This window comes from Sorex araneus, chromosome 6, assembly GCF_027595985.1.
Source record: "Sorex araneus isolate mSorAra2 chromosome 6, mSorAra2.pri, whole genome shotgun sequence".
Classification (NCBI taxonomy): domain Eukaryota; kingdom Metazoa; phylum Chordata; class Mammalia; order Eulipotyphla; family Soricidae; genus Sorex; species Sorex araneus.
In genome coordinates, this window is record NC_073307.1 from 65,705,933 (window position 1) to 65,733,486 (window position 27,554).

At 40.0% G+C, this 27,554-nt stretch overlaps 1 long non-coding RNA gene across 1 annotated transcript; it reads left to right on the plus strand.

Annotated features, from left to right (window-relative positions):
* The first annotated feature begins 1,524 nt into the window (after nt 1–1,524).
* On the plus strand, nt 1,525–24,638 carry LOC129405759 (uncharacterized). The gene is made up of 4 exons (XR_008630757.1): nt 1,525–1,610; nt 12,680–12,881; nt 20,248–20,321; nt 23,151–24,638. It is a non-coding gene; the product is annotated as an uncharacterized LOC129405759 (long non-coding RNA).
* Nucleotides 24,639–27,554: the final 2,916 nt, after the last annotated feature.

Below are 27,554 nucleotides of genomic sequence, written 5' to 3' on the forward strand. Positions count from 1 at the left end.
CTGCCAAGATACTGGAAAATGGGGGGTCTGGGTGGAGAAGGCCCTGTTGCAATCCGAGCAGGCTTGGAGATCTCATATACTCCAGATACTATGTATCAGTAATATTCATTTAAAAACCCATATTCTTAAACATAAGCAATGGACTTAGAAGCCAAAACCTTCTCTATTTAAACCTTGTTTTAAAAAAAGATGCAAAGTTGTCACATTCATGTTGAGATATTTCTCCTTTTAAATTAGCTCTCAGCAGTCTTCCTGCTGTGCATGGCCGAGCTACTCACTGGGCAACTTCACTCAGCTGAGTGAGTCTCTGGAATGACCCCAGGGCTCCAACCTTTGCTTCTCTCCTGGGCCTCTGAGTACCGACGCTAGGTTAGTCTCTTTGTGAAAATAGCAAGACCATATGCTATCTCATTCATTATTAGATGGTTATTTATTGAGAGCCTTCACAGAGACTACACTCTTAGAGAGATGTTCGGTAAGAATGATATAAACTGTGTGGGATATAGTTGAAATGATAAGGATTCAAAAAATCATTTAAAAATGTTTTAAAACAGGAAGATTTTGAAATTTGAGATAAGTGGGATGGAGAGACTTCATTGAAAAAGTGGACTATGAATAAAAAAGAGAAAAGGCTAAGCAATAGGACCAAAGTAATGTCACAGTGAAAGTTTGTAGGACTCATTTCAGAAATACAGATAAAGGTGGTGACACACAGGTAAACCTCATACGATGCATATCATTCTCCAGGTGACATCTAAATACTATATAAATTAATTTAATCTTTAACAAAAACTTCATTCTAATAAATCAATCACTTATTTTTAAAAAGCAATTTATTTGAGATGGAACTGGAAATGAGATAGGAAAGGCTGCACAGAGGTTGTGACATTTAAGTTGGCTCTAAGTGATGACATATAATATTTCTCCAGTCTTATATTGAGGTGTTTTGTGGCTCATGATGAATATCAAGCAAAAAATAAATTGTATCTCAATGCTTCTTTGAAAAGTTAGAGTACAAAAGATAACAAAAATTTGAATATTTGAATGCCATTACACTAGCTGGAAAATTACTTCAGCCTGACGCTGTCATAATTTTTATTACAAATATTAATTAATAGAGAGATGTTTTCCTCATGAGGTTATGAGGTTTTTAAAGGACAACAGCTTATTTTATTAAAGTCAACTAGAGAGTTTCTAAAGACTTGTAGTATTTTAATTTGACAAGTACTTTTGATTATTAAAAATATTTATTCTGCATGTTCTAATTCTTAAAGCATAAAAGCCTTTGAGAATTTATTCAAATTACTAAGCATGAGTCTATTGGCTTTAGAATAAAAAGCATCATTGATGACAAATGTAGGGACTTCTCATTTTGAAATGAAAATAAAGCATTTGACCTTATGTCTCAGTTTATGAATATGCTAATAACTATTAACTTGCTCTGTTTTGTGGATTTTTGTTCTAACAGCCCTTTAAGAACTTTAAAGTGGCAATTTTCCAAGTGACTTTCTCTCTCTCATAAGCAGGGCACAGTTGTAATAATATTTGAGTAGTAAAAAGATCAGTACAGGAGCAGAGGAAAGAAGACGCAAGGAGGAAGTCATTTCAAGGTTTGTCTATGTCTACGTGTTTACTTTTTAATTAAATCAAAGATATATTTGTGCAGCATGTTGCTTATGTTTTATACAAACACATCATTAAAACATTTAAAATATTGGCACTTAGTTATGAATAGTCACTGTGGCAATACTGCACAGACATTATTAAAATTCAATTACCAAATTCTCCAACCAGAGTGAATAAGTAAATTATTAAAATTAAATCTCTGAAAAAAAACAGATATTAAGTAAACCTTATACCATACTGAAATGAACTGAACACATTCCACTCAGCTCCACTTTCTTCTTTCTTCTACGTTCCTCTTTGTTCTACCTGAAACTATCATCCATGAACCGATCATTGCCAAATATATTTTAAAAATTTTGGTTTGGTGTCTTGGTAGCTGTGCTGAGGAATTACTCCTGACTCTGCACTCAGGGGTCACTCCTGGCGGGGGGCAAGCGTGCGGGCAGCGTTCAAGAACAGCACCGTGCCTGCTGCACCGTTTCTCTGGCCCGCACTGCCAAGTCTCCTCTCACTCCTACCAGCTGTAATGAGCCACAGACATCTTTCTTAATCACTGTCCCACTAGGAAACTGGGGAAAAGGCACTTTATTCTCAAATGTTCTCTTTCAACTCTTTCTCAATTTTCCGGTCATGTTTTCACAATTCACTGAGGTGCTCAGGTCGGAAATCTGTGCACGTCCCTCTTTCCTCTTTCACTGCGAGCCACGTCTAACCCCAACGAGAGTTCCAACTGGCGTCCATACCCCGTTACCCTCCGGCTTACCAGCTACGCCTCGGCTGGAGCGACCTTTCGGAAATGCAGATCTGATCACGTCATGCTCACACGTGTCATCTCAGATCGGGCCATCATAAGAGACAAATGTTCTAGTATGGTCGGGCCTTGGCGCTTGTTCCAGCCTAATCTGGTGCAGCTCGGTTGCATCTTTGGGACCACGTTGAATAATTTAGTACCCTTCAGTAATTTTTCTTTATCTTTATGTACCATCTTCTGGTTATTTTGGGGATTACCCTAGGTGGCACTGAGAGGGCCCTGGACCATTCCTGGTGACTCCTGGCAAACGGGCTGGAGCGGCTCAGTGCTAGGGCCTGACAATGCAGTGTGACTGCGGTCCTGGGCTGCTGGAGACCACCAGAGCCATGCTGGGGGCAGTGCTTGGAGCCAGGAGTGCCATTTCTGGGGATGGGTGAGGCCTCAGGACTGCATCCCATGCCAGAGATTAAAGTGGGGTCCCGTGCATGCAGGAATTGTGTTCTAGCCATACTACCACCTCCCTGGTCTCTTTCTTCTATTTTTTATTTAGTAAGTTTCCTTGCATACTTTATTAAGCCTCAGCTCAAACATACCCTTTTTCTTCTCTTAATATTTTTGGTGCCATACCCAACAGTGGTCAGGGGTGATTACTGCCTCTATGTTCAGAAGTGACCTCTGGAGGTGCTCGGAGGCCCTAGGCAGTGCTGGGTCTCTAGCCAGGGCTGGCCAGAGCAAATCATGCCAGACAAGTCACCACCTCCTGCACGCTGGCTCTTCGAGAATAGCCTTCTTAGCACACTTACTTGAACTCTACAAGCAAACACATTCTTCTTTGCGTTTTGATAGTGCTCAGTTAATTTTTCTAACATACTGTATATGTGTTATTAATTTATGCATATCCTTCCCTAAATTTTACTTCTGAAAATCAAGAACAGAGATCTACTCATGTTTATATCTTTAATATCTAGGTATAGCCAGCAAATTTATGAAGCCATACTTCACCAAACACTATGGGAGATATTTGGTTATAGAAGTATAAATATATTATAGATTATAATACAACATATTATAATAATATATTACAATATAATATAACATATAAAATATAATATAGCATATGATATTATAATATATATAATATATTACAATATAATATAATAGATATAAATAATACAAATAGCAAAGGACTTGACAGATTTACGTGCCCACCAAATGAATCTGCACCAGTCTTTCCTTCTGCTCTCCCTCCTGTCAGTGCTCTTACTCATCCATCTATCCATCCACCCTTTAATCCTAGAATTTTGCCAAGGGAATGCAGTACCAATACTGTGTTGTCCCACATTCAAAAAATGATATAACCTCTATTCTCATTAAATGTATAACCTACTTTCAAATACTTTGAAAGACCAAGAACATAAAGTATTACAAATTATGAAAAGTCTAATGAGGGGCTGGAGCGATAGCACAGCGGGTAGGGCATTTGCCTTGCACGCGGCTGACCCGCGGGGTTGGATCTCCGGCATCCCATATGGTTCCCTGAGCACCGCCAGGAGTAATTCCTGAGAACAGATCCAGGAGTAACCCTTGTACATCGCTGGGTGTGACCCCAAAAAAGCAAAAACAAAACAAACAAACAAACAAACAAAAAATTCTAATGAAAAACAAGACCAGACTATTACAAGAAAGTGATGTAGAGATTCTTCAAGTTTTCATGGAAGACTTCTGAAGAAGTGTTTTGAAGAGATGTCAGTCAACCATAAGTTAAAAATAAACGTAATAAATTAGTAAGTTATAAATGTTTATGTCCTTCCTATACTTACCAAAGTTTAAAAGAATTGAAAAGATAGAGGAAGCATCAGTCTCTGTGATCCTTCCCAAAGATTTGAGTCAGTAAGGAGCACAATGGAATTGGAAGGGATTTTTCCTAGGAAAACTGCTTCCACCACACAGTTTAACCGAAGTCACTAACCTGTCCATACTTGAGTTTGTTTACTTCATGACTTTCTTCTTTCTCTTTATCCTTATTTGTCTGGTGTACTCTGATATATACTCTGGTGTCTAACTCAAGCCAGCATCTTGATTTTATGTAACAAAATATTGGTGCAACATTGTTTGCTATTTGATTTTTTTTTTCTATTCTTCACTTGCCTCCTACTATTCAGTCCTTTGTCTTCGTTCTCTTAAATCACTGTAAAAATCCTCATTTCTAGGCTTTTAGGATTTTATTTTTAATCACTATTGTTTTTATTATTGCAACAAAAAATTGAAATGTAAATTGCAAAGACACTACTTTAAACAGGAAGTATGAATTTTCCTCTAGGGGAGTGTCTCAGAGATAAAGTAACTCCTTTGCATAAGTAATTGCCTAATAAAATAACCCCTCAGAATCATCAAATTTAATATTCCTTTGTAAGTGTATATGTGTTTCACAATTCTGTGCAATGTATTTTCATGGTTTCTTTTAAAATTGGTGTTTCCAAAAATCCCGGACAAAATAAGCTTTTTTTTTTCCCTATTAATGGTATACTAGGTTCTAACTATTTCTGTCACTGTTTAAAAACGAACTTTTAATTAAGGCCCTTCTGATTTATAAAACCGTATATATTTTAGGGGTGCAATTTTACAACTTTTGAAAATATAAAAGGAGTTTGTAGAGAATACTATGGTGACCACTTATATTTTCCTTTCCAGTCTTTGCCTCCAAGACAGAAAATCTCATTCCCGTGGCCACTAGGGTCAATTTTTGCAAACAGCCAGAGGTAGAGTTTATAGTGATATCTGTCACTGTCACTGTCATCCCGTTGTTCATTGATTTGCTCGAGCGGGCACCAGTAATGTCTCCACTGTGAGACTTGTTACTGTTTTTGGCATATCGAATACGCCACGGGGAGCTTGCCAGGCTCTACCGCATGTATGGCGGGATACTCTCGGTAGCTTGCCTGGCTCTCCAGAGGGGCGGAGAAATTGAACCCGGGTCGGCCACCTGCAAGGGAAATGCCCTACTGGCTGTGCTCTCGCTCCAGTGATATCTACTAGATTAAAATCAGAATGACTAAAACAAGCTCTGAAAAAGGTCACCACACCATTTCTACCACCGAAGTACCAATCTCCCTTCACCACCATCCACTGATCATTCTCCTCCTCAACCTCGGTGGTAACTATTGCTCAGTCTAAAGGTTTTTGTTTGGCTTTGTTCATTTCCTTATGCCTCTTTACAGCTTACACATAGTGAGATCACCTAGGAAATGCTCTCTTGTCTTTCTCTTCAATTAAATAACTTTTACTTTTCCTCCAGTCTTCTGCCAAATATCCCTTCTTTTGAAAGTAGTATTGGTCTCTCTTTCCATTCATTCGTCCTTCCATCCATCTGTTAACTGAATACTAAACATTTATATGCACCTGGTAAAAAACAAACTAGCAACAACAGTAAAACATTCTCCCTCTTCAGAGCTTGTTTTAGTCATTTGGCTATTTGCGCCATAGTATTCTCTACAAACTCCTTCAACTATATACTTTAAAACTTTTTTCCCACTCTCTGATGATGTTATATGAATTGATTTGTGTTCATGTTTTTCTCTTTGAAGAACTTTTTAACTACATATGACTACCTGTAATGGACACAGGCCCATGGCCCTGTCTCTGATACCACTGATGCACCTAATGATAGCATTGTACTTTTTTTTTTCCGCTTTTGGGTCACACCCAGCAATGCACAGGGGTCACTCCTGGCTCTGCACTCAGGAATTACCCCTGGCTGAGCTCAGGAGACCGTATGGGATGTTGGGAATCCAACCCGGGGTCGGCCGCGTGCAAGGCAAACGCCCTACCCGCTGTGCTATCACTCCAGCCCCTAGCATTGTACTTTTGACTCCTGTCAGTGTCTGGCTGAAGCCTGACGTGATGATGATCTAGTGACATTAAATTTTAATTAGAATTGTTAAATGTTTCCTTACAATACTTGAATTGTACACATGACTTGAAACATTTGTGTTGAATTTATCACCATCAGTGGCTCAGATTTTAATTGATTTCAAAGGAGTGATTAAAGTGGATGAGTTTATTAAGGTGAGAATAATCTAATATGTCTGGTGTCCTTATAAGAAGAGCGTAGGACACAGACATATACAGAGAAAGAACACTTGGAATCAAGAGTCTTTCCTACGAAGATGGCCATCAGAGTAAAGAAGACCTCAGAAGAACCCACCTTTACCGATAACCTGAATATTAGACATCAAGACTCCAGTTTGTCAGGAAATAAATTTCTAGTTTTTAAAAAAGTAATTTTCAAGATGTGCTGGTCCACAAGTGTAATACATGTTTTTACACAATCTGGTGCTGTATTTTAGCAGGCCTAGAACATTTATATAGATATATTTCATTTTAATAAAGTTTTTAATATAATAAGAAATTGAGCAATATCTATTGATTTTATGTCATAAGGGATAAAATATCAGTGCACTTTTAATATTTATCTTTCTCTTTTCTTTCTACTTCCAAGTTTTTAGTTGGCATATTTTTATCTATTTTATTATGTAAAAGTGTATGCTATTTTATGATTATATTTAATGCCTGATTTTTCTTAAATAATGGTGCTTTTATAACTCTTCTTCCCTGACTATAGCATCCTATTCCCCCTTCTTATCTTACTCTAACAGTTCCATAATGGAATATTAACAAGAGCAGTATTCTTTCATTTCTATTCTATAGATATATACTTGCTTTTCAGGCCTTTTCTACAATTTCCCCCAAAATTGGAAATCCAATAATCTACATTTAAAATATTATCTATGTAAATCTTGTACATTAAAGAAGGAGGTTGTGGAATTGAATTCAATTAACAGAAACATTTGTATGACTGTTTGAAAAAAAAGTTCAAAACTGAGTTGCCTGGGGCTGGAGCAATAGCACAGTGGGTAGGGCCTTGCACGCGGCTGACCCGGGTTCGAATCCCAGCATCCCATATGGTCCCCTAGCACCGCCAGGGGTAATTCCTGAGTGCAAAGTCAGGAGTAACCCCTGTGCATCGCCAGGTGTGACCCAAAAAAAGAAAAAAAAACTGAGTTGCCAACTGCCTTTCTTTTTCCAATTTCTTCTTATTTGGAAAAATATATATGCTCTAATTTTACTGTTATTATTTTTATATTCCTTCCATTTATTTTCTGTGAAGTAAAATGGTTTTGAAGAAATTTGCTTTCTTTCTTTCTTTCTCTCTCTCTCTTTCTTTCTTTCTTTTTCCTTCCTTCCTTCCTTTCTCTTTCTTTCTTTCTTTCTTTCTTTCTTTCTTTCTTTCTTTCTTTCTTTTTTTCTTCCTTCCTTTCTCTTTCCTTCTTTCTTTCCTTCTTTCTTTCATTCTTTCTTTCTTTCTTTCTTTCTTTCTTTCTTTCTTTCTTTCTTTCTTTCTTTCTTTCTTTCTTTCTTTCTTTCTTTCTTCTCTCTCTTCCTTCCTTCCTTCCTTCCTTCCTTCCTTCCTTCCTTCCTTCCTTCCTTCCTTCCTTCCTTCCTTCCTTTCTGTCTTTTTTCTTTCTTTCCTTCTCTCTTTTCTTCTCTTTCTTTCTCTCTCTCTTTCTTTCTTTCTTCCTTCCTTCCTTTTTCTTTCTTTCTCTCTTTCTTTCTTTCTTTCTTTCTTTCTTTCTTTCTTTCTTTCTTTCTTTCTTTCTTTCTTTCTTTCTTTCTTTCTTTTTTCTTTCTTTCTTTTTTCTTCCTTCCTTCTCTCTTTTCTTCTCTTTCTTTCCTTCTCTCTTTTCTTCTCTTTCTTTCTCTCTCTCTTTCTTTCTTTCTTCCTTCCTTCCTTTTTCTTTCTTTCTCTCTCTTTCTTTCTTTCTTTCTTTCTTTCTTTTTTCTTTCTTTTTTCTTCCTTCCTTCCTTCCTTTTCTTTCTTTCTTTCTTTCTTTCTTTCTTTCTTTCTTTCTTTCTTTCTTTCTTTCTTTCTTTCTTTCTTTCTTTCTTTCTTTCTTTCTTTCTTTCTTTCTCCTTCCTTCCTTCCTTCCTTCCTTCCTTCCTTCCTTCCTTCCTTCCTTCCTTCCTTCCTTCCTTCCTTCCTTCCTTCTTTCCTTCCTTCCTTCCTTCCTTTCTCTCTCTCTCTTTCTTTCTTTCTTTCTTTCTTTCTTTCTTTCTTTCTTTCTTTCTTTCTTTCGTCTTTTTTTTAATGTAGGAGTACTGCTTTTTATTCAGCCATTTATTAAGTTGATTGAATTGAGCATGGACCCCATATTACTTTTTTCCTAATTGAATCACCGTGAGATACAGTTACAAAGCTTTCATGTTTGAGATTCAGCCATACAATGATCTAACACCCATCCCTCCACCAGTGCACACTTTCCACCACCAGTTTCCCCAGTATCTGCCCCACTCCCCACCCCATCCTAGTCCTCACCCTGCCTCCATGGCAGGCAATTTCTCCAATACTCCGTCTCTATTTTTGGGCATTATGTTTCGCTCAAATTTTCCCACCACCATTCAACCTGCCTGCCCAGGGCAGGTGCTAGATTATTTATTGTCCATTGCTCGTTTTGAATATCTTGGGTGCTGCAGCTGTGTGCTTCTGGGATCCTAGATTGTAAATAGTTGGGGTCCAGAGACATTTCTGCCAGCACTAATCCGTTTTGGGATTCAACTGGGCACATCTGGACAGGACTGTTGGTGTGCTAAGATGGTGCCCGGGGCCAAGTTGTTGCAGTAACAGCCAGTCCAACTAGCCAGCGGGGACCCTGGGAAGGGACAGTCCAGCACCTCTGCTGCCATGTGGTATGGAGATTTAGTCCTGGAACCCGCATACCTGGACCTTGCTGAGGAATCTCTTGGTCGCCGGGCTTCCATCTGGAGTAGGCGGGGAGACTGCACCTGCTCCATCTGGGGTGCTCTTGTGAGGTTGGCTCAGTATGGGGCCTGGAGAGATCTCTGGTTCTGGGTGTCTTCTGGGACTCGCTGCTGTGTCTCTGGCTTTTGACCTCTTGCAAGATTTACTTATGGGTCTCTGAAGCAAGGCCAGTAATAGAGTTTACAGGGTGGCGCTGGAGTTGGTTCATGGGGGTGACTGCCAGTGCTTCCATGTGTATTGGGAAGTGGGGGGAGGTAGCCCACCCCAACTCCGTGAAATCCTGGAGATTTCAGTCACAAACCCACATACCCGAATTTTCAGCAGATTATATCTTGGTGAGGTCCATCCTGAGATAGTGGAGTCAGGCTGGGGGAATGGTGGTGATTTTGGATTGTGGAAGCAAGCGGCTACTAGGAACTCTGCTTGGGCAGGCACAGGCCAACCTGCCCCCTCAGATTTACCCCAGTCTGTTCAGCCATGCGTGGTCTGAGGTAAACTGTGCCTTTTGGTCTCTTTCAAGATTTATCTATGGATCTCTGAGATAAGGCCAATAAATGAGCTTGATAGGTAAGGCGGAGATGGTTTGCGGGTGTGGCTCCCACATACCTAACTTTGACCTTTTAATTTCTTGGTAAACTTGGTCCCAAGTTATTGGGGTCCGGCCAAAGGCACAGCGGCAGTTTTGGAGTATTAAGAAGCCTGAAGGCACCATCAGGCTGCTGATGCACTCGCCCCTCAGGTACAGGTTGACCTGTTGGCAGCCTTCTTCAGTCTCAAACCCACCTGATGGGGCCTAGAGGACTCTGTGGTGCTGGGGATTTAATCTTTATTGGCTGCAAGTAGAAGCAAGTGCATTATCTGCCGGACTATCTCTCTGATTCAATAATTTCATTTTTCAAGAAGGCTACATGGGGTAAATTTCCCAAGTGCCTGAAGTGGTACCATTGTTCACAAGGTGTGTATTCAGCTGTTAAAAAGCCTTGTTTTGCCTGCTATGACTGACATGATCTTCAGAAACTTTCTTATATTCTCTAGGTCTCAGTTTTCTGGATAATACTAATACCAAATAAATTAGATTGTTTTTAGAGTTAAATAATTTAACAGTTGCAAACAGTTTAGAGCTGTGTATGGTGCATGATGAAAATTTAATAAATATTAACCATACTAAAAGCCTGAAAATGTTTAAAGCAATGGTTATATTGATCCTGGTGAATAATCTCAATATAGAATCCTTAATAAAGAATTGTTTTCTGTTTATGTTCTGTGAAAACTTGTGTTGCCTTTGAGATGCTTAATGTTATTTTCTTTGTAATGGTCTGTTTCTCTATTTTTTAAGCTTCTATTTTTAAAAATTCTTGGAGTTTACTATTTTATCCTTATTATCAAAATCTAAAACATGATCATGATGTGTTGAAATAAAGTGTTTTTGTTTCATGCCCATCAGTAGTCAGTGAATGCTTTAATTTTGAGCATTCCAGTTTCTCTTCTAGCTACATTTTCTTCTATTAGATTTTTTTCTATATATGGTTTATTCTTGAGTAATATATATCATTCCTGCAACTTTATTTTCAAGACCTCCAATTTGATCTTTAACCTTAATCATTCTATTAACTCTGTTACCTAGCTTTTCTATTTTTTGTCTTTTGGTAATCAGATTTTAAAGTCTTCTTTTTCCTTATTGATCTTTTTTTTTTATAGAAGCCTATATTGCAAATTTCTTCTGAATCTCCTTGGGAATACTACATTTCATTTATAAATTTTTTCTCTATTTCTTATTATCATATTTTTAAAAGTCTATTGCTGTGTGTTTCTTACTGATTTTTTGTTGTTGTTGTTGGTCTCAGTTGCAGTTTATTCCATTCCCATCTCCATTCTCCTCTGATTCTCCTCCTGCTTCTTCCTCCCCCATGCTACTTCATTCTCCTTCTCCTCTCATGATTTTTATATCTTTCTTCCATGCTGTTAGTTTCCCTCAAAAGTTTAGCTGCCTGTTTATATTCAAGATTAAATAAAAGAGAGAAGAAAAGTGCCTGTTATAGGGGCAGGTGTGGGGGTGGGGAGGGGGTAGGAGGAAAACTGGGGACACTGGTGGTGGGAAACACACTGGATGTTGGAATATTGCATGACTGAAACCCAACCATGAACAACTTTGCAACTGTATCTCACAATGAGTCAATAAAAATTTAAAACTAAAAAAAAAAAAAAACCAATAGGCAGTTTGGGATGTAGAGGTCTGAGTTATAGTACTTTTGGTGTGATTTTGTAAATATTTCCTCCTTTGCATTAAGGGAGAAGGGGTTAGGTAAGTTGGCAGTACTGTGGGTAGCAGTTGTTTTAAGAATTCTGTACAGTCTAGAGACGGGCAAGGGTGGGCAGGCAGGCAGCCTCCTAAGGACGTCTTCTTTATGGGAATGATACTGACTGGGCTCAATTAGTCACAAGGAAGGGCTCTTTGGTGCCAAAGGGACAAAGGACAATGTGGTTTCTCTGGTGTGAAGAGGACAAAAGACAGGTTTGCTCCTTGGCAGGAAGGAGGTGTGATTACTGTGGCCTTTCTCTCTCTACAGGGGCTGGATGAAATGCAGCCTGGGGAATCCAGCCCTGTGAAGGGGGAGGGGAAGCCCAAACAGGCCTCACACTCTGGAGTTGCATCTCTTTAAGAGCTTGCCTCATGAGTTGGGGGAGAAGGCACCTGGGATAGAGGAGGGATCACTAAGGCAGTGATGGTTGCAGGCTCGAGGTGGGAGATGTGTGCTGAAAGGAGATCAAGGACCAGAAGTGATGGCCTCTCAGCATCTATATTGCAAACCATAATGCCCAAAAGTAGGAAGGTGCCTTCCACGGGGCCAGAGGGTGGGAATGTGTGGGGGTGGGGGAGGGATATTGGGGACATTAGTGGTGGGAAATGCACACTGATGGAGGGATGGGTATTTCATCACTGAATGACTGTATCTCAGTGATTCAATAAAAAAAAGTGTTTTTTGTTTTTTTTTTTTTTAAGAACTGCTTGGATTTTGAGTATTCTGACTTCCACTGCAACTTTAACCTATGAGTGTTTGGAGCCAGGCTTTTTGTTTTGTTTGTTTTGATTTATGGGACCACTTGTGCCCATCTGCTTTCTAGTTTCTTTGCGCATGTCTGTGTGCTGGGGGAGACTGCAGGAGTGGAGGGGCTTCCCAAGTGTTGCTCAGGGGGTTGAGGCAATTCCTGGTGGTCCTTGACTTGGCAGACACTTGGAAGCTGAGACCCTAGGACAGGTGCTACTTGAGTGCTACTTGGTGCTACTTGCCAGAGACCACCAGGGCCACTTCTGCGGTGCTCAGGGGCCCCAGGGCCCCAGGCTGTCGTGCTCAGGAGGCCCGGGCGAGAACCTTGCACTCACCCTAACCCATCTCCCTGGTCACCAGTTTTCTAATGTTTGGAAAAACAAACCAAAAATGTGTTTTATTCTGAAGACTTACTCCATTTTATATTACTCTTGGAAGGTAATGGACCACAGGGAGAAGACCGAAAAATATAATCTGTGCTGCCATAGTAGAATACCACAGACCAGGTGATTGAAAGAAACAGAAACTCCTTTCTCGGGTTTGGAGACTGGGAAGTCCAGGATCCAAGTGCTGACGGATCTGTTGAGGGCTTCCTGACTCACTGATGACAGCCTTGGTGCTTCCTTCCACGGTGGAAAGGGTAAGAGAGACCTCTCAGGTCTTTTTTTAATTTGTAAATTAATCCAACTCACAAGGATAAAATATTAGGATTTTAACACATGAGTTTGGGTGGATACTTTTAGTTCATTGCAGTCATCTTAAACACACTTGTCACTTGTCATCCCATTGTTCATCGATTTGTTCGAGCGGGTGCCAGTAATATCTCCATTTGTCCTTGTCGCATGCTAGTGTAGCCCAGTGGCATCTGCTCACTCCAGGAACATGAAGAGCCTCAAACCATTCATTCAGGGCCTTGACGAAGAAGTCTGACCATCTCGTAGGTGGGCATCCACGCGGTCTTTTGATGTCCCTTGGAACCCAGTAGGTAACAGCTCTAGTCCAGCGGTCATCTCTAAATCGAATTACGTGTTCGGCCCATCTGATTTTTGACGCCTTGGCAAACGAGACAGCGTCCCTGATTCTTGACTGTCGATGGAGTTCAGAACTCTGGATTTCTTCTCTCACTTGAGTAAAATGTGATACTCCAAGCATAGCTCTTTCGATTCCTCTTTGGGATACCCAAATAGCATTGTCATCCTGTTTGTGTAGGGCCCAGATCCCTGAGGTGTACGTTAGTGCAGGAAGAATCGTGGGGTCAAAAAGATGTGCCCAGAGCTGGAGGTTTTTTGTCCTCTTAACAACTTCTTCAATGCTCTTGAAGGCGTTCCACATTGCTCTCTTCCTCCTGTGCAGTTCAGGTGCCAGGTTGTTTGTCATTTTGAGTTCTCGACCCAGGTACACATAACTGCTGCATTCAGAGATGTTCATTTCATTGAGGGCAAATGGAACATCAGGTACTACTTCATTTCTCATGAACATTGTCTTCGTGAGATTCAGCTGCAGTCTGACCTTTCCACACTCACGGTCAAAGTTGGCCAGCATTCGTGCAGCTTGGCTGATATTTGTGTTATAAGAATGATTATCTGCGAAGCGGAGGTGGTGTAGTTGCTGACCATCTATCTTCACTCCCATTCCTTCCCATTCCAGTCATCGCATGATATTCTCGAGGGTGGCACTGAAGAGTTTCGGTGAAACAGTGTCACCCTGCAGAATCCCTCTCTTTACGTCAATGATCACTTCCTTGTAGAATGCTGAGATCCTGGTGGTGAATCCGTAATACAGATCACAGAGGCTCCTGATGTACTGAGTTTGAACGCCTTGTTTGGCTAGGCCTTCGATGACCGCTTCAGTCTCAACAAAATCAAAGGCCTTCTTTAAATCAATGAACGTTAGACAGAGCGGCATCTTGAACTCTCACGAAACCTCAATGAGCTTGGTCACTGTGTGGATATGGTCGATTGTGCTGAATCCTTTTCAGAACCTGGCTTGCTCACATGGTTGTCTTTCATTTAGTGTTCTGCCTATTCTATTCAGGATGACTCGAGTGAATAACTTGTAGACGACAGACAACAGGCAGATCAGGCAATAGTTGCCGATGTCATGGATGTCTCCCTTCTTTACAACAGAACAGTCCTGCAGTTTTCCATTGTGACAGAACCTTGCATTCAGACAGGTAGCGTGTGAAGAGCTGAGCCAGTGTATTGACGAGTACTGGCGGCAGATTCTTCAGGTGTTCCAGTCTGACCTTGTCTGGACCGGGTGCTGTATGTGTCTTTACCAACGAAATGGTATGTTGGATTTCGGAAGGGAGAATGCTGGGAACGACATATCCATCCTGCAGAATTTGGTATGTGGGCAGATGGACGTGGCTATCAACGAGATCCGAGGAGAAGTCATGGATAACCTTTTCCATTGCCCTTCTGGAAGATGTGATAGATCCATCAGGAGGTTGGAGGGCAGTCATCTCGATCTTATAGTTGGCGAAGAACAGGTGGGTGTTGCAAATACTTTTCTCAGCTTCTGCTGCTTCGGTCAACACTGCTGTTCTCTCTTTGAGGTTTTCCTTGATTGCTTCTCTGCACAGCTTTGTGAGCTCAGACATTAGCTGTGATTGTCTGAGGCTCTAGCCAGACCACATTGGCGAATGAGCTCAAGAGTTTCCGAAGACAGGCAACTTTTTATGGCTTTCTCTCCCTCTGCATTCCTCGCACAATGATGAATGTGCTTAACAAGTCGATCATATTCCTCATTGATGTTCTCAATGACAGCATCTTCCCATATTGCTGCAGTACTGCCAAAGGGCACCCAGTTGGTGGTCGTTCTGGGAGTTCTCTTCTTAAACTTTGCAGCCCTTTCTCCCCACTCCATGAAGTAGAATTTCACACAAAGGAGATGGTGGTCAGATCCCATTTGGAATTTTGGGACAACAGTGATATCCATCAGGCAAAAACATCTATAGAATAAGATGTAGTCAATTTCACTGTGGAATTGTCCACCCAGAGACTCCCATGTCCAGCATTTAGATTTGGCCTTCTGGAACTGCGAGTTACTATGGATGGTCTTGGTCAATATGATGAACTCAGAGGTCTCTCACCCTGTTCATTCCATTCTAAGCCATGGATCCCGATGTGGAGTTCTTTGGGTGACCTTCTAGGTCCTATCTTGGCATTAAAATCACCAACAATGACCTTATAGAAGGTGTGGTCTTCTTTGTAGAACTTCTCAATTTCTTCTTTGTCATAGTTGGGTGTTGGTACATAGACAATGAAGATAGAAACTGCCGGCAATGAGCCACATCTATTCAAACATAAGTGTCCAATTCGGTTGTTAGGCATTTGAACGAGTAAATGCTCATGGCCAAGTTTGTGTTGACGAGGACACCAACACCACTGACGCCTCTACTGTCCCATGTTCTGAGGAACAGTTCTTCTCCAGTGTCGAAAACAGCATGATGTGTTCGATGCCTTCTCGTCTCAGTCAATCTAATGACATTGTACTTGGTCATCCGCGCTTGCAACATCAGGTCCTCGATGGATGCTTCCGATGCCAGCATATGTATGTTAAAAGTGCTAACAGTCATTTTAGACCTTCTTCATTTTGACAGTTGAGTTTGATTTTATCAGCCGCTCCTTGTTCGTCCTTCTCAATGCTGCCGTGTTGGGGGCTTTTCCAGGGTCAGGGGAATGAGGCCCATTGTTGTTACTGGTTTTGGCATATTGAATATGCCATGGGAGCTTGCCAGGCTCTGCTGTGTGGGAGCGGTACTCTTGGTAGCTTGCTGGGCTCTCCAAGAGGGATGGAGGCTTTTAGGGTGGCCTCCAATAGCCATTATAGGTGTTCTGATGGTTCACACCATATTTGAGCCCCATCAAATGTGGTGCAGTAATGATGGAAAATGGGAAGGAAGTGTTTATGATGTGTTGCGTGACTGATTTGCAGTCCGGAAAAATCAGCCTGGTGTATGGCGGCAGTTGTGTAGTGGAGGAGGTCTTAACACATCTTAACACATCTTAAGCACAAACTTCATAAATTAAAAAATTAATTTTAAGCATGTTAATCTTTTGGATTGTAAATATGTTTACTTCTTTCAAATTCACACTGTTTTGAGTACCATGACTCAGAATATTGTATTGGAAACAGCTGCTTTACTCCGGTAGCAAGTATGTGATGTAGACTTGTATGCAGCAGTGTAGGCAAGAGTGGGCATTGTCAGGAAACTTGACAGTCCCTCTCCAGACAGCTCTCAGCCCACAGCAGGTTTCACATGAATTACCATAGTACACACTTGCTTTGGAACACAGACTGTTCATCTGATTAAGTCAAGATAAAAAGATCTTATCTAATTCGTTTAACTGAACTTCTGCAAGTGGTTTTGTAGACAACTTGGCTTACCAGTTTAAGAGATGTGGGAGTGTGTGCATGTATACATGTGAATATGGTAAAAATAAATAACTATAGCATTGTAGTATTGTTGTCCTGTTGCTCATCGATTTGCTCGAGCAGGCACCAGTAACGTCTCCATTGTGAGACTTGTTGTTACTGTTTTTGGTATATTGAATACGCCACAGGTAGCTTGCTAGGCTCTGCCGTGCGGGCGAGATACTCTTGGTAGCTTCCAGGCTCTCCGAGAGGGGCGGTAAAATTGAACTTGGGACAGCTGCATGCAAGGCAAACGCCCTACCCACTGTGCTATTGCTCCAACCCATAACAAGCATTATAAACTAAATCTCTGCCACAAAGGGGGCAGGTTTGGATGGTGGGTGGGAAACTGGGGACATTAGTGGAAGGAAGGTCATACTGAGGGTAGGATTGGTGTTGGGACACTGAATACCTAAAACAACTGTATTATCAACACCTTTGTAAATCATGGTGTTATAAAAAACAAAGAAATAAAATTAGAAATTTATTAATTTTCTCCTATGAACTACAGAAAAACTAATTTTGAAATTCATAAAGGATGAGATTATAAACTTTTTATTTTAAAATAGGCTTGGTCATAACTTAGTCATAAGATAATTCCTAAGCAGGACTAATAGAAAGTATTTCTTTTTATTGCACTCTATCCTAGTCTGAGCAATACTTCCTTGTCTCTCTAAAAGTTAACTGTTTTCATGGGTTTTTCCCTTTCTTCTTGTTTCTGGGCTACAGTGCTCAGGGTTTACCCTGGTACTATGATCAGGGGTCACTCCTGACAGAGAGCCTGTGCTGAGGATCAATCAATCGCCCTCCCACTGTAGTAGGCCCAGGCCCCTATCATGAGATTTTGAAGGGTTGGAGTGATAGCATGGTGGATAGGCGTTTGCCTTGCACACGGCCGACCCGGGTTTGATTCCTCCGTCCCTCTCGGAGAGTCCAGCAAGCTACTGAGAGTATTTCTCCCGCACAGCAGAGCCTGGGAAGCTACCCATGGCGTATTGGATAGGCAAAAACAATAACAAGTCTCACAATGGAGACGTTACTGCTGCCCATCCGATTTGCTTGAGCAAATCGATGAACAACAGGACGACAGTGCTACAGTCTTCTAGAAATGCTTTATATTAAGGAAGAAAAGAGAATATAAGTCTTCACTTAAAAATAAAACCCAAGGGGTTGGAGTGATAGCACAGTGGGGAGGGCGTTTGCCTTGCACGCGGCTGACCCGGGTTCAAATCCCAGTATCCCATATGGTCCCCTGAACACCGCCAGGAGTAATTCCTAAGTTCAGAGCCAGGAGTAACCCCTGTGCATCTCCAGGTGTGACCCAAAAAGCAAAAAAATAAATAAATAAGTAAAAAATAAAACCCAAGACCCACATCCCGTGGCCACCACCATGTAAACACCGCCCGGCGTCACAGCTTCCTGACCAATCTCCACCCAGCCAAGCCCGTGCGGCTCGTGGGTAAGCTGCGTGCTGAAAACTGGGCGCCTTTGGGACGGGGATGGGCTGAGACTCACCAGTCCTACAGATCCTGGAGTGATTCCTCCAAATCCCACAGTACTGACAGCCCAGGGGAAGCTCAGCAGACTAGCCTAGACGCCAACCAAGTTCAAGAAATAAACACAACCACACTGAAGACTCAGACAGGAACAGCTAGCTCAGGGGAGCCTTCGACAATGACTTCCATAACCCATTGTGAGATACAACAATTTTCACAGATTTTCTTTAGCTGAAGTATTTTTTGATAATTGCATTTGCTTTTGTTGTAACAAATCATATAAAATAAGTTCTTTCGTTCCTGCTAAAGCGGCAGACTTGGGGTGGGGTGAATTGGGTGGGAAACTGGAGCCCAGTGGGAAGGGAAGGTCACATTGGTCGTGAAAGTGATGTTGGAACACTGAGGACTCAAAACACTCTATTAGAAACAACTTTGCAAATCATGGTGTCTAAATAAATTAAAAGCCCAAATATAACATATACTGTTCTATAATTTGCTTTTTCACCTTTTTCATAAAGACATTTAAAAAAAGCCATGTAGGGGCTGGAGCAATAGCATAGCGGGTAGGGCATTTGCCTTGCACGCGGCCGACCTGGATTCGATTCCCAGCATCCCATATGGTCCCCTGAGCACCACCAGGGATAATTCCTGAGTGCAGAACCAGGAGTAACCCCTGTGCATTGCCAGGTGTGACCCAAAAAGAAAAAAAATAAAAAAGCCATGTAGGCTTTTTTAGATGCTTATTTAGATGCTATAATATATTTATAAATTTGTATATAATATATTCTTATAAATATGTTTCAATATATTTAATGAAATTTCTACAGCAATGCTTAGCAAGTAACACTGTAAATGTGTCTTTTGGCATGTAAGAATGCTATAGGAAGAGGGCTGGAGGGATAATACAGAGGGGAGGGTGCTTGCCTGACACACACCAAACTGGGTTCAATCCCTGGCACCCTGTATATACGGTCCCATGAGTCTTGCAGGAGTGATCCCTGAGCACAGAGCCAGGAGTCAGCCCTGAGCACTTCCAGGTGTGACGAAGAAACAAACAAACAAAAGGAATGCTAAAGAAGACTTTGTTTTGTTTTTTTTTGTATCATTTAAAATATTTGATAGATTTTGCCACAATACACTTATTATAGGTAGCAATATATATTTTTGAAATAGTTTTTACTGTCAGAATTTTTCTTTAGTGTTTTTTTAATTAGAAGTTGATTTCTAATACATACCTACATCTTACATTCTAGATTTTTATGTATTTATTTATTTATTTTAATGAAATCACCAGCCCAGCCCAATTAAATCACTGTGAGATATAGTTACAAGCTCTCATGTCGGAGTCTCAGTCATACAGTGATCGAACACCCATCCCTCCACCAGTGCACATTCCCCACCACCAGTGTCCCAGTATACACCCCCCTTTCCAGCCCTCCTCCCGCTTCCATGGAAGACAATTTCCCCCATGCTCTCTCTCTACTTTTGGGCATTATAGTTCACAATGTAAATACTGAGAGGCTATCATGTTTTGTCCTTTATCTACTTTCAGCACACATCTCTCATCCCGAATGATTCCTCCAATCACCATTGACTTAGTGATCCCTTCTCTATTCCAGCTGCCTTCTACCACAGTTCATGAGGCAGGCTTCCAACTATGGAGCAATATTCCTGGCCCTTGTGCCTACTGTCCTTGGGTGTCAGTCTCATATTGTGTTATTTTATATTCTATAAATGAATGAAATCATGCTATATCTGTACCTATCTTTCTCACTCATTTCACTTAGCATGATACTCTCTATGACCGTCCACTTATAAGCAAATTTTATAACTTTGTCTTTCCTAACAGCTGCATAGTATAACACTGTGTATATATACAAAAATTTCTTTAACCAGTCATCTGTTCTCAGGTACTCGAGTTGTTTCCAGATTCTGGCTACTGTGAGCAGTGCTGCAATGAACATAGAGGTGCAGATATCACTTGTACTGTGCTTTTTTGCACCCTTGTGATATATTCCCAGAAGTGGTATTGCGGGGTCATATGGAAGCTCAATTTCTAGTTTTTGACGAAATATCTATGTTGTTTTCCAGAAAGGCTGGACCAGTCAGCATTCCCACCAACAGTGAAGGAGCGTCCCTTTTCCACCACATCCATGCCAGCATAGGTTGTGTTTGTTCTTTTGAATGTGTGCTGGTCTCTGTGATGTGAGATGATATCTCATTGTTGTTTTGATTTGAATCTCCCTGATGACTAACAATGTGGAGCATTTTTTTCATGTGCCTTTTGGCCATTTGTATTTCTTTTTTGTGGAAGCTTTTGTTCATTTCTTCTTCCCATTTTTTTTTTTATGGGATTGGAGGTTTCTTTCTTGTACAATTCTACTTGTGTCTTGTATATTCTGGATATTAATCCCTTATCAGATGGGTATTGGGTAAATATTCTTTTTAAAGGAAATATTTAAAGAAGTACAACTGTTCGGCCAAGGAGCACATTAATTTTACATTTTGCAAGACAATGCCAAGCAGGCCTCCATAGAGTTGTACCAATTAACACTCCTACCAGAGATGTTTAAGTACTTCTTGTATAACTGTGTAACATTAAACTTTAAGATACTTATTTAAAAATAAGAAAAATAGTATGGTTTTTATATTCATTTTTTGTTTGAATAAAGTTAAATGGTTTCAAATATTTGAGATCCATTTAATTTTCTGAATAGATTTTAGGAGCAGCTTCTTATGTATTATTTGTAATAGAGTTTTCAAAATTGTTTTTTCTTTGCTCATATATTCTGCTTATGATATTGCTATGCTGAGTGTTTATCTCTTTTCCCCTTTTCCGTTTTCCTTCTGAAATCTGACAACAAAGATATAAAGCAGAGATCCTTTATGGGGCCAGGGGGATTTTGTTCACGAAGGCAGAGAACCCCTAATAAGTGGGACCAGGGTCATTATAAGAGACTTGAGAGAATTCCCTTCTCCATTGTGAAGTTACAGTGAAAAGATGACCTTCTATGACCAGGAAGTTTATTTTCATCATCGAATCTGTTGGGCCTTGATCTTGAGATTCTCAGCCTCCACAGCAGTGAGAAATCAATTCCTGTTGTTTACAAACTACACAGTGTGTGACATTTTATTATAGTAGCCCACATGAACTAAGACAGATTGCCTTGCAGTTGGGTTTTGACTTCAATATGCTTAAATTTATCTCTTTTTAAAATGACTTCCAGATTTTGTTTCTTGAAGACCATTTCTACCCTGAGATTGTAAAACACCATCCTATTTTTTTTCCTAGAAATTTTAGCTTTACATTTTTTACATTAAAACTTTTGATCATATTGGGTTTAGCTTTGTGTTAAGTGTGAAGTTTTAATCCAACTTCATTTTTTTTCTCTCCAGATGGCCATCCATTTGTCCCAACAATTTATGGAGTCATTTTTAAATTTTGGCATCTGGATCATTTTTCTCAATATTGGTAAAATTTTAACATTCTTGATATGAGTCTGGAAAAATGAGTTAAATTAAAAAAATTTAAATTAAAATTTTTTAATTTAAATGTTTCGGTAACCAAGAGAAAGACCAGCAAGAGACAGTTTCTAGATTTGAGGCAGGGAGTTCCATCTTGAGAACTACTAGAATTAACACATCAGACTTGCTAGATCAGTAAACTCCCTTTCCATCACTTCACAGTAGAAATACTTCATAGGAGGTTTTCCTAGTACATGACTTGATGCTATTGCAAAGGTCAACTACTTTATGCATTAGATTTTCTGTACATTTTTAGTTTTTTTTTTTTAAACCCAGCAATATTCATTGGTTACTTCTGGATCTGCACTTAGGAATTATTTCTGGCAGTACTCGGGGACTACATGTGATGCTGAGGATCAAATCAGGGTTGGTGTATGCACGGCAGACAATTTACCTGCCACTGTTACTCTGGTTCCACTGTTCATTTTTAATATCACATGAGCTAACCAGACCTGAATTTATAATATTCATTTTCTCATATTCTCATGTATTTTGAACTTCGTATGTAGCTAGCAGAAAAAAAAAGGTCAAATCTAAAAATAGTTTGAAAGTTATTTTGCTAGCTATTTTCACGTTGGCATAAACAAGCTCCTGGATTTATACATCGGGAACTTTTTTGGTTCTGATTTATTTTCCTGGCAAGATGAATGCTATTTGTCTTCATACATTTTTCCTGTATACATCTTCTGATTGGGCTTATAACCTTAACCCCAACACATACACTCCTCATCTCTCAACTTTCTATACAGTTTCCAATTGGTCGAGTTTCTTCTGGGGATTTGAGTGTCTTGACTAAAATAAGGTTTAACGAAATCTTCCTTATATATATGTATATATTTGAGGGGCCATAGGAACTTTGCCTGGAGGCACTTAAAAAAGACATTTTTAAAAACAGAATACTGGGGCCAAAGCAGTAGTACATAGGGTAGCGTGTTTGCCTTGCATGTCGATGATCTGAATTTGATCCCCAGCACCCAGGAACGCCCCCCACTACTCACCTCAGAGTGATCCCTGGAAACAGAGCCGAGGGTAAACACTGAGCACCACCAGGTGTGACCCAGCAGCTGCCCCTGCCCCCTAAAAGCAGAATACTTGGGGCCACAGTGATAGAGCATTGATTAGGGAACTTCCCCTGCACATGTCTGACCTGAGTTTGATCCCCCAGTACCACATATGGCCCCCGGAGCATAGTCTAGATTGATTCTTGAGCACAGAATCAGGAGTAAGCTCTGAACACTTCTGGGTGTGGCTCCAAAACCAAGGGGAAAAAACAAGCAGAATACTGACTCCTTATATTAATTTAGTAAACTTATCTGTTAGAACTAAAAGAAAAAGCATAGGATCTAGAGGAATTTACCATCAACACTCCCTTCCAGAAACTAGCATCATTAATTGTGTTATTATTACTGTAACCTAACTTCAATACTGCATAAAAAATGAATATTTCTGTCTCATTATTTTCACTTTAGATTCCGTCTGTACTCAAGACCAGGCAGAGATATTGGGAGACGAAGAGCATCATAAAATGAAGAGCGTCATAAAACCAAGATCTGAAAACCACAAGTTACATTTTAGTTTCTGAAAACTTTAAAACTTAAAAAAAAACAACCAACCATTTTCAGTGACACAGGCTCAGATGAGACTCATCCATGAGAGAATCTGCTGAAAAACCCAGGTAGGTGGAACTTGTGACTAAAATCTCCAGGCTCACACAGAGTCAGGAAAAGGCCAACTACTCCAATCTCCCTGTGCTTCCAGTAGCCTGGCAGTCACACCCAGGAACTGCCTCTGGCGCCATGTCAACTCATAATTTGCCACGATCCAGAAACTCACAAATAAATCTCTCTGAAGGAAGCAACACAGAGCAACATGCCACAGAGATGCCATGCCTCCAGATCCCACGCCAGGCTGTCTCACCTGGAGTGGGGGCAGATGAGTCCTGCCACCTACCCCGTCAGACTGTCAGCTGAAAACCTACAGAACTCTATTGCTGCCGTGCTCACAGCTGAATTCCTGGAGTGTGTGGTTGCATTTGTGGCGGCATGACATCTCATACTCTCATTTGATATAGCACTGATATATCAAAACAAGGACTTAGTGGCTCCAGGATGGAATACAAGAATCTTCACACACTTTCCTCTAGAGGAAATTTTTAGATCATTTTTAGCAGATTATTCATAATAAGAATTACCAAAAAATTACTTAGGTCCTGCTTTAGGGCAGGCTTTGGGGGTGTTAGGTGGAAATATTAGAAATATGGTGGTGGGAAGGTGTATCGGTGGTGGGATTGATGTTGAAATATTAAATGTAATAAATCATTGTGAACAAAAGCACTTTTCACATACTATGAGAGATAAACTTTTGTTATAGGTTAATAACTTCCTTCTACCTGGTTTGGCAAGAATAAACAGCTGGTAGAGCACTTGCCTTGCACATGGTGGATCCTGGTTTAGTCCCTAGCATCCCATGAGTAAGCCCTGAGTACCATCATGGCCCAAAAAGCATTCTCAGATTTAGTAAATATGAAGCAAGTCAAATTTTGTTTAATTATCCTGTGATTAGCAGATTCAGGAACAAAGAGATATATGTATCATTTGATAAATCAGGTCACAGAAGTATAGATGGATTTCAATTGTCTTTCAGTGTCTCTTCTCTTTACCTCCCCTCCTCTCCCATCTCTTCTTCTCTTTCTTCTGTTTTTGAACCATATCCGACTGAGTTTAGGGCCTACTCCTGGCTCTGTGCTCATGGATATTCAATGCCTGGAATTGAATTGGGTGTCAAAGTTAAACACATTTACCTATGTACTATCTTTCTGGCTCAAGTGTCTCACTTTTCTAACAAATTAAATTTAAGTTCCCTAAATTTTTTAGAACCTGTGTGTAATTTTAGCTGGACTTTTAATAGTATACATCTATGCTATAATTGTTTAGAAGAAAATATTCAAAGAGGGTTTCCTATCTTTGTATAATAAACAATTCTCAGTGAAGAATTTTGATCCTTTACAATTTGTTTGCTTTTATTGAAGTTATTAATATAGTTTCATTGAAAGTAATATAATTTCATTACCTTTTTGCTTTTAGAAAAGAAAAACCTTCTCTAAGATTATTTACCAATAATCTTATAGGTATTCAATCCAAAATACATACCTATTTACTTTTTTTTTTTTTTTTTTTTGCTTTTTGGGTCACACCCGGCGATGCACAGGGATTACTCCTGGCTCTGCACTCAGGAATTACCCCTGGCCGTGCTCAGGGGACCATATGGGATGCTGGGATTTGAACCTGGGTCGGCTGCGTGCAAGGCAAACACCCTACCCGCTGTGCTATCTCTCCAGCCCCCATACCTATTTACTTATTGCATTCTAAGCCCAGGCCAAAATTATCTGTTTGAATAGTAGGTCAGCATAGACTTGGTCATCTCAGTATAGAATATTTAACATTTTGTAAGAGGAAGATGTTAGAATTACATATGAGTATGTAATTCATCTCTAAGATATTAGAATTACATTTGAGTATTTACTTATTGATCTCACACATTCCATGTGTGAAAAAGCTATGTGCTAAGAAGCATTAATAGTTAAACTTAAAACTTAATGGGGGCTCCAGTGTTTTAAATTTAAGTAGTGTGAAAATTTATAGGAATTTGAAAAGCTGTTTAAAGCCAAATTTATAGCAACCTCTGAAAGGGCATAGACCTAATGGGAAATATTTTATATCCTAATCTTACTGAGGATTTCATCTTGTTTTTCTGGCGTTTTATTCACCTGATTATTTAATTTAATTATATTCCTATTCTATTTGAAGTCCATCTTCATTCAGTTTTCAAGGAGATGATGTATCAATAAGTCACAGGGGAGTGAGGAGAGAGCTCACAGCTGAGTGTGTTGGGAGCCATCCTGGGCTTCCCACTGTGTGGACCTGATTAAAAAAATCATGGAGTAGGTATGTTTTCTCTTGGGGCTTAAGAAACTCTGAGCCACACCTGGCTGTGTGCAGGACTTACTCCTGACTCTGTGCTCAGGAGACCACATGTGGCACTGGGGGTAGAACCACGGTTAACTTGTTGCTTGCCTTGCCTGTACTATTTCTCAGGCCTCAGCTTAGAAATGTTTAAAATGTTTTATTTTGAAATATTTAATATTCCTAATATTATTAAAACATTAGGATTTATTTGTTCTAAATGAATCTGTTCAACTCTAATTTTGGAATACTTCTGAGAGGGATAATGTTTGATGTTAACAGACACCGATATTTTCACTCTATGATACAATGCTCCGGCATATAATGGTGCCATACTATGTCCGAAACACAGTTTTCTATGATTTCTATAACATTGCATAATCAGCATTTTTCCACACAGAAGCTGAAAATAATGTAAACTTAAAAATGAATTTTTACAAATTTCAGTAAGGTTGATTTTATCTAAGACAGTTACATTCCTTTCTTAGATATTTGATATATTATTTCTTATTTATAGAGTTGATAGAACTGGAGTTATAAATAAAGCTGATTTTATTTTTAAACTCAGATCATATTAAGATTTATCTAAGGACAAAGTTCTCTTTTCATTAAATTTGGCATTCATAATAAAAAGGACTGTGTCACCTCTTAGCCCAATTTCAATCCTCATGCAATTCTATTTCCAATGTGCTTTTCTTTATTTAAACTTCTTTTTGAGGATGAGAGTACATGGCAAACTTATTTATCTTTTTATTAAATTTTTATATTATATAAATTCATATGAACTTATGAATGATAGGAATTTAAGGATGAATCAAGATATTATTCTTCAGTTTGGAAAAATGAAATGGTACAGTTAAATACACAAACAATGGATTACACTATCACTGTCACTGTCATCCCACTATTTGCTCGAGTGGGCACCAGTAACATCTCCATTGTGAGACTTGTTGTTACTGTTTTTGGCATATCGAATACGCCATGGGTAGCTTGCCAGGCTCTGCCATACGGGTGAGATACTCTCGGTAGCTTGCCCGGCTCTCCGAGAGGGACAGAGGCATCGAACCCAGATCGCTGTTAGAACTCCAGCCCTGGAATGGATTACTACTGAGTGTAATATCTTTGGAGAGAAGGCTATTAATGGCTTGGTGGTGTTCAGGACTTACTCCTGGCTCTGTGATCAGGGATTACTACTGGCAGGGCTTAACATGCCTATGTGGTGCTGGAAACTGAAGTGAGCTCCCTGCCCACAATCCTCCTGAATATGATAATGTTTATGTAGATATACAGATAACTGTCAATGGGTGTGAAACAAGAGCTGTTTGAGAAGTATTTCAGAGGAGCATTAATGTGAGTTTACCCAATGCAAAGCAGGTGAAGGAATAGTATGAGTAAAAGAAGGAAGCATGAGAGTTTATCATACTCTGATAAGAGGAAGGAAAAATGGTCCCAGGGATACATAGAGTGCTTACCTTGCATGTAGGAGACTAAAACTGATCACATTTCTTCCTGACACTGCCTCAGCCACTAGCACCCCAACATGGCACACTAAAAATAGATGGATGGGATATGTTTGAAAATTGTCTCTTACACTGAAGGACCTAGTCAGCTATATGCAACGTATTTCCTGAAATTCATGAGTAACTCACCCAGGTTTCCAGGAGAACAGTTTTAGAACACAAAGAGAACATGTGTGTTATTGTACCAGGAATCTTCTAAATATGAGACCAAATGTGGAAGATGGAGTACACTGAAAAATTTTCGGTTGGAAAGTGATTTGTACTTTCATTATAGTGATGGAACTCTGTATGAAACAAGAAGCAGCACTCCAAAGTGTGATTGTAAGCAGAACTCTCAGGAGGCTATGGAGGCTAAGTGTTCTTGCAAGTGGTGATTTTGACCAGAACAGAG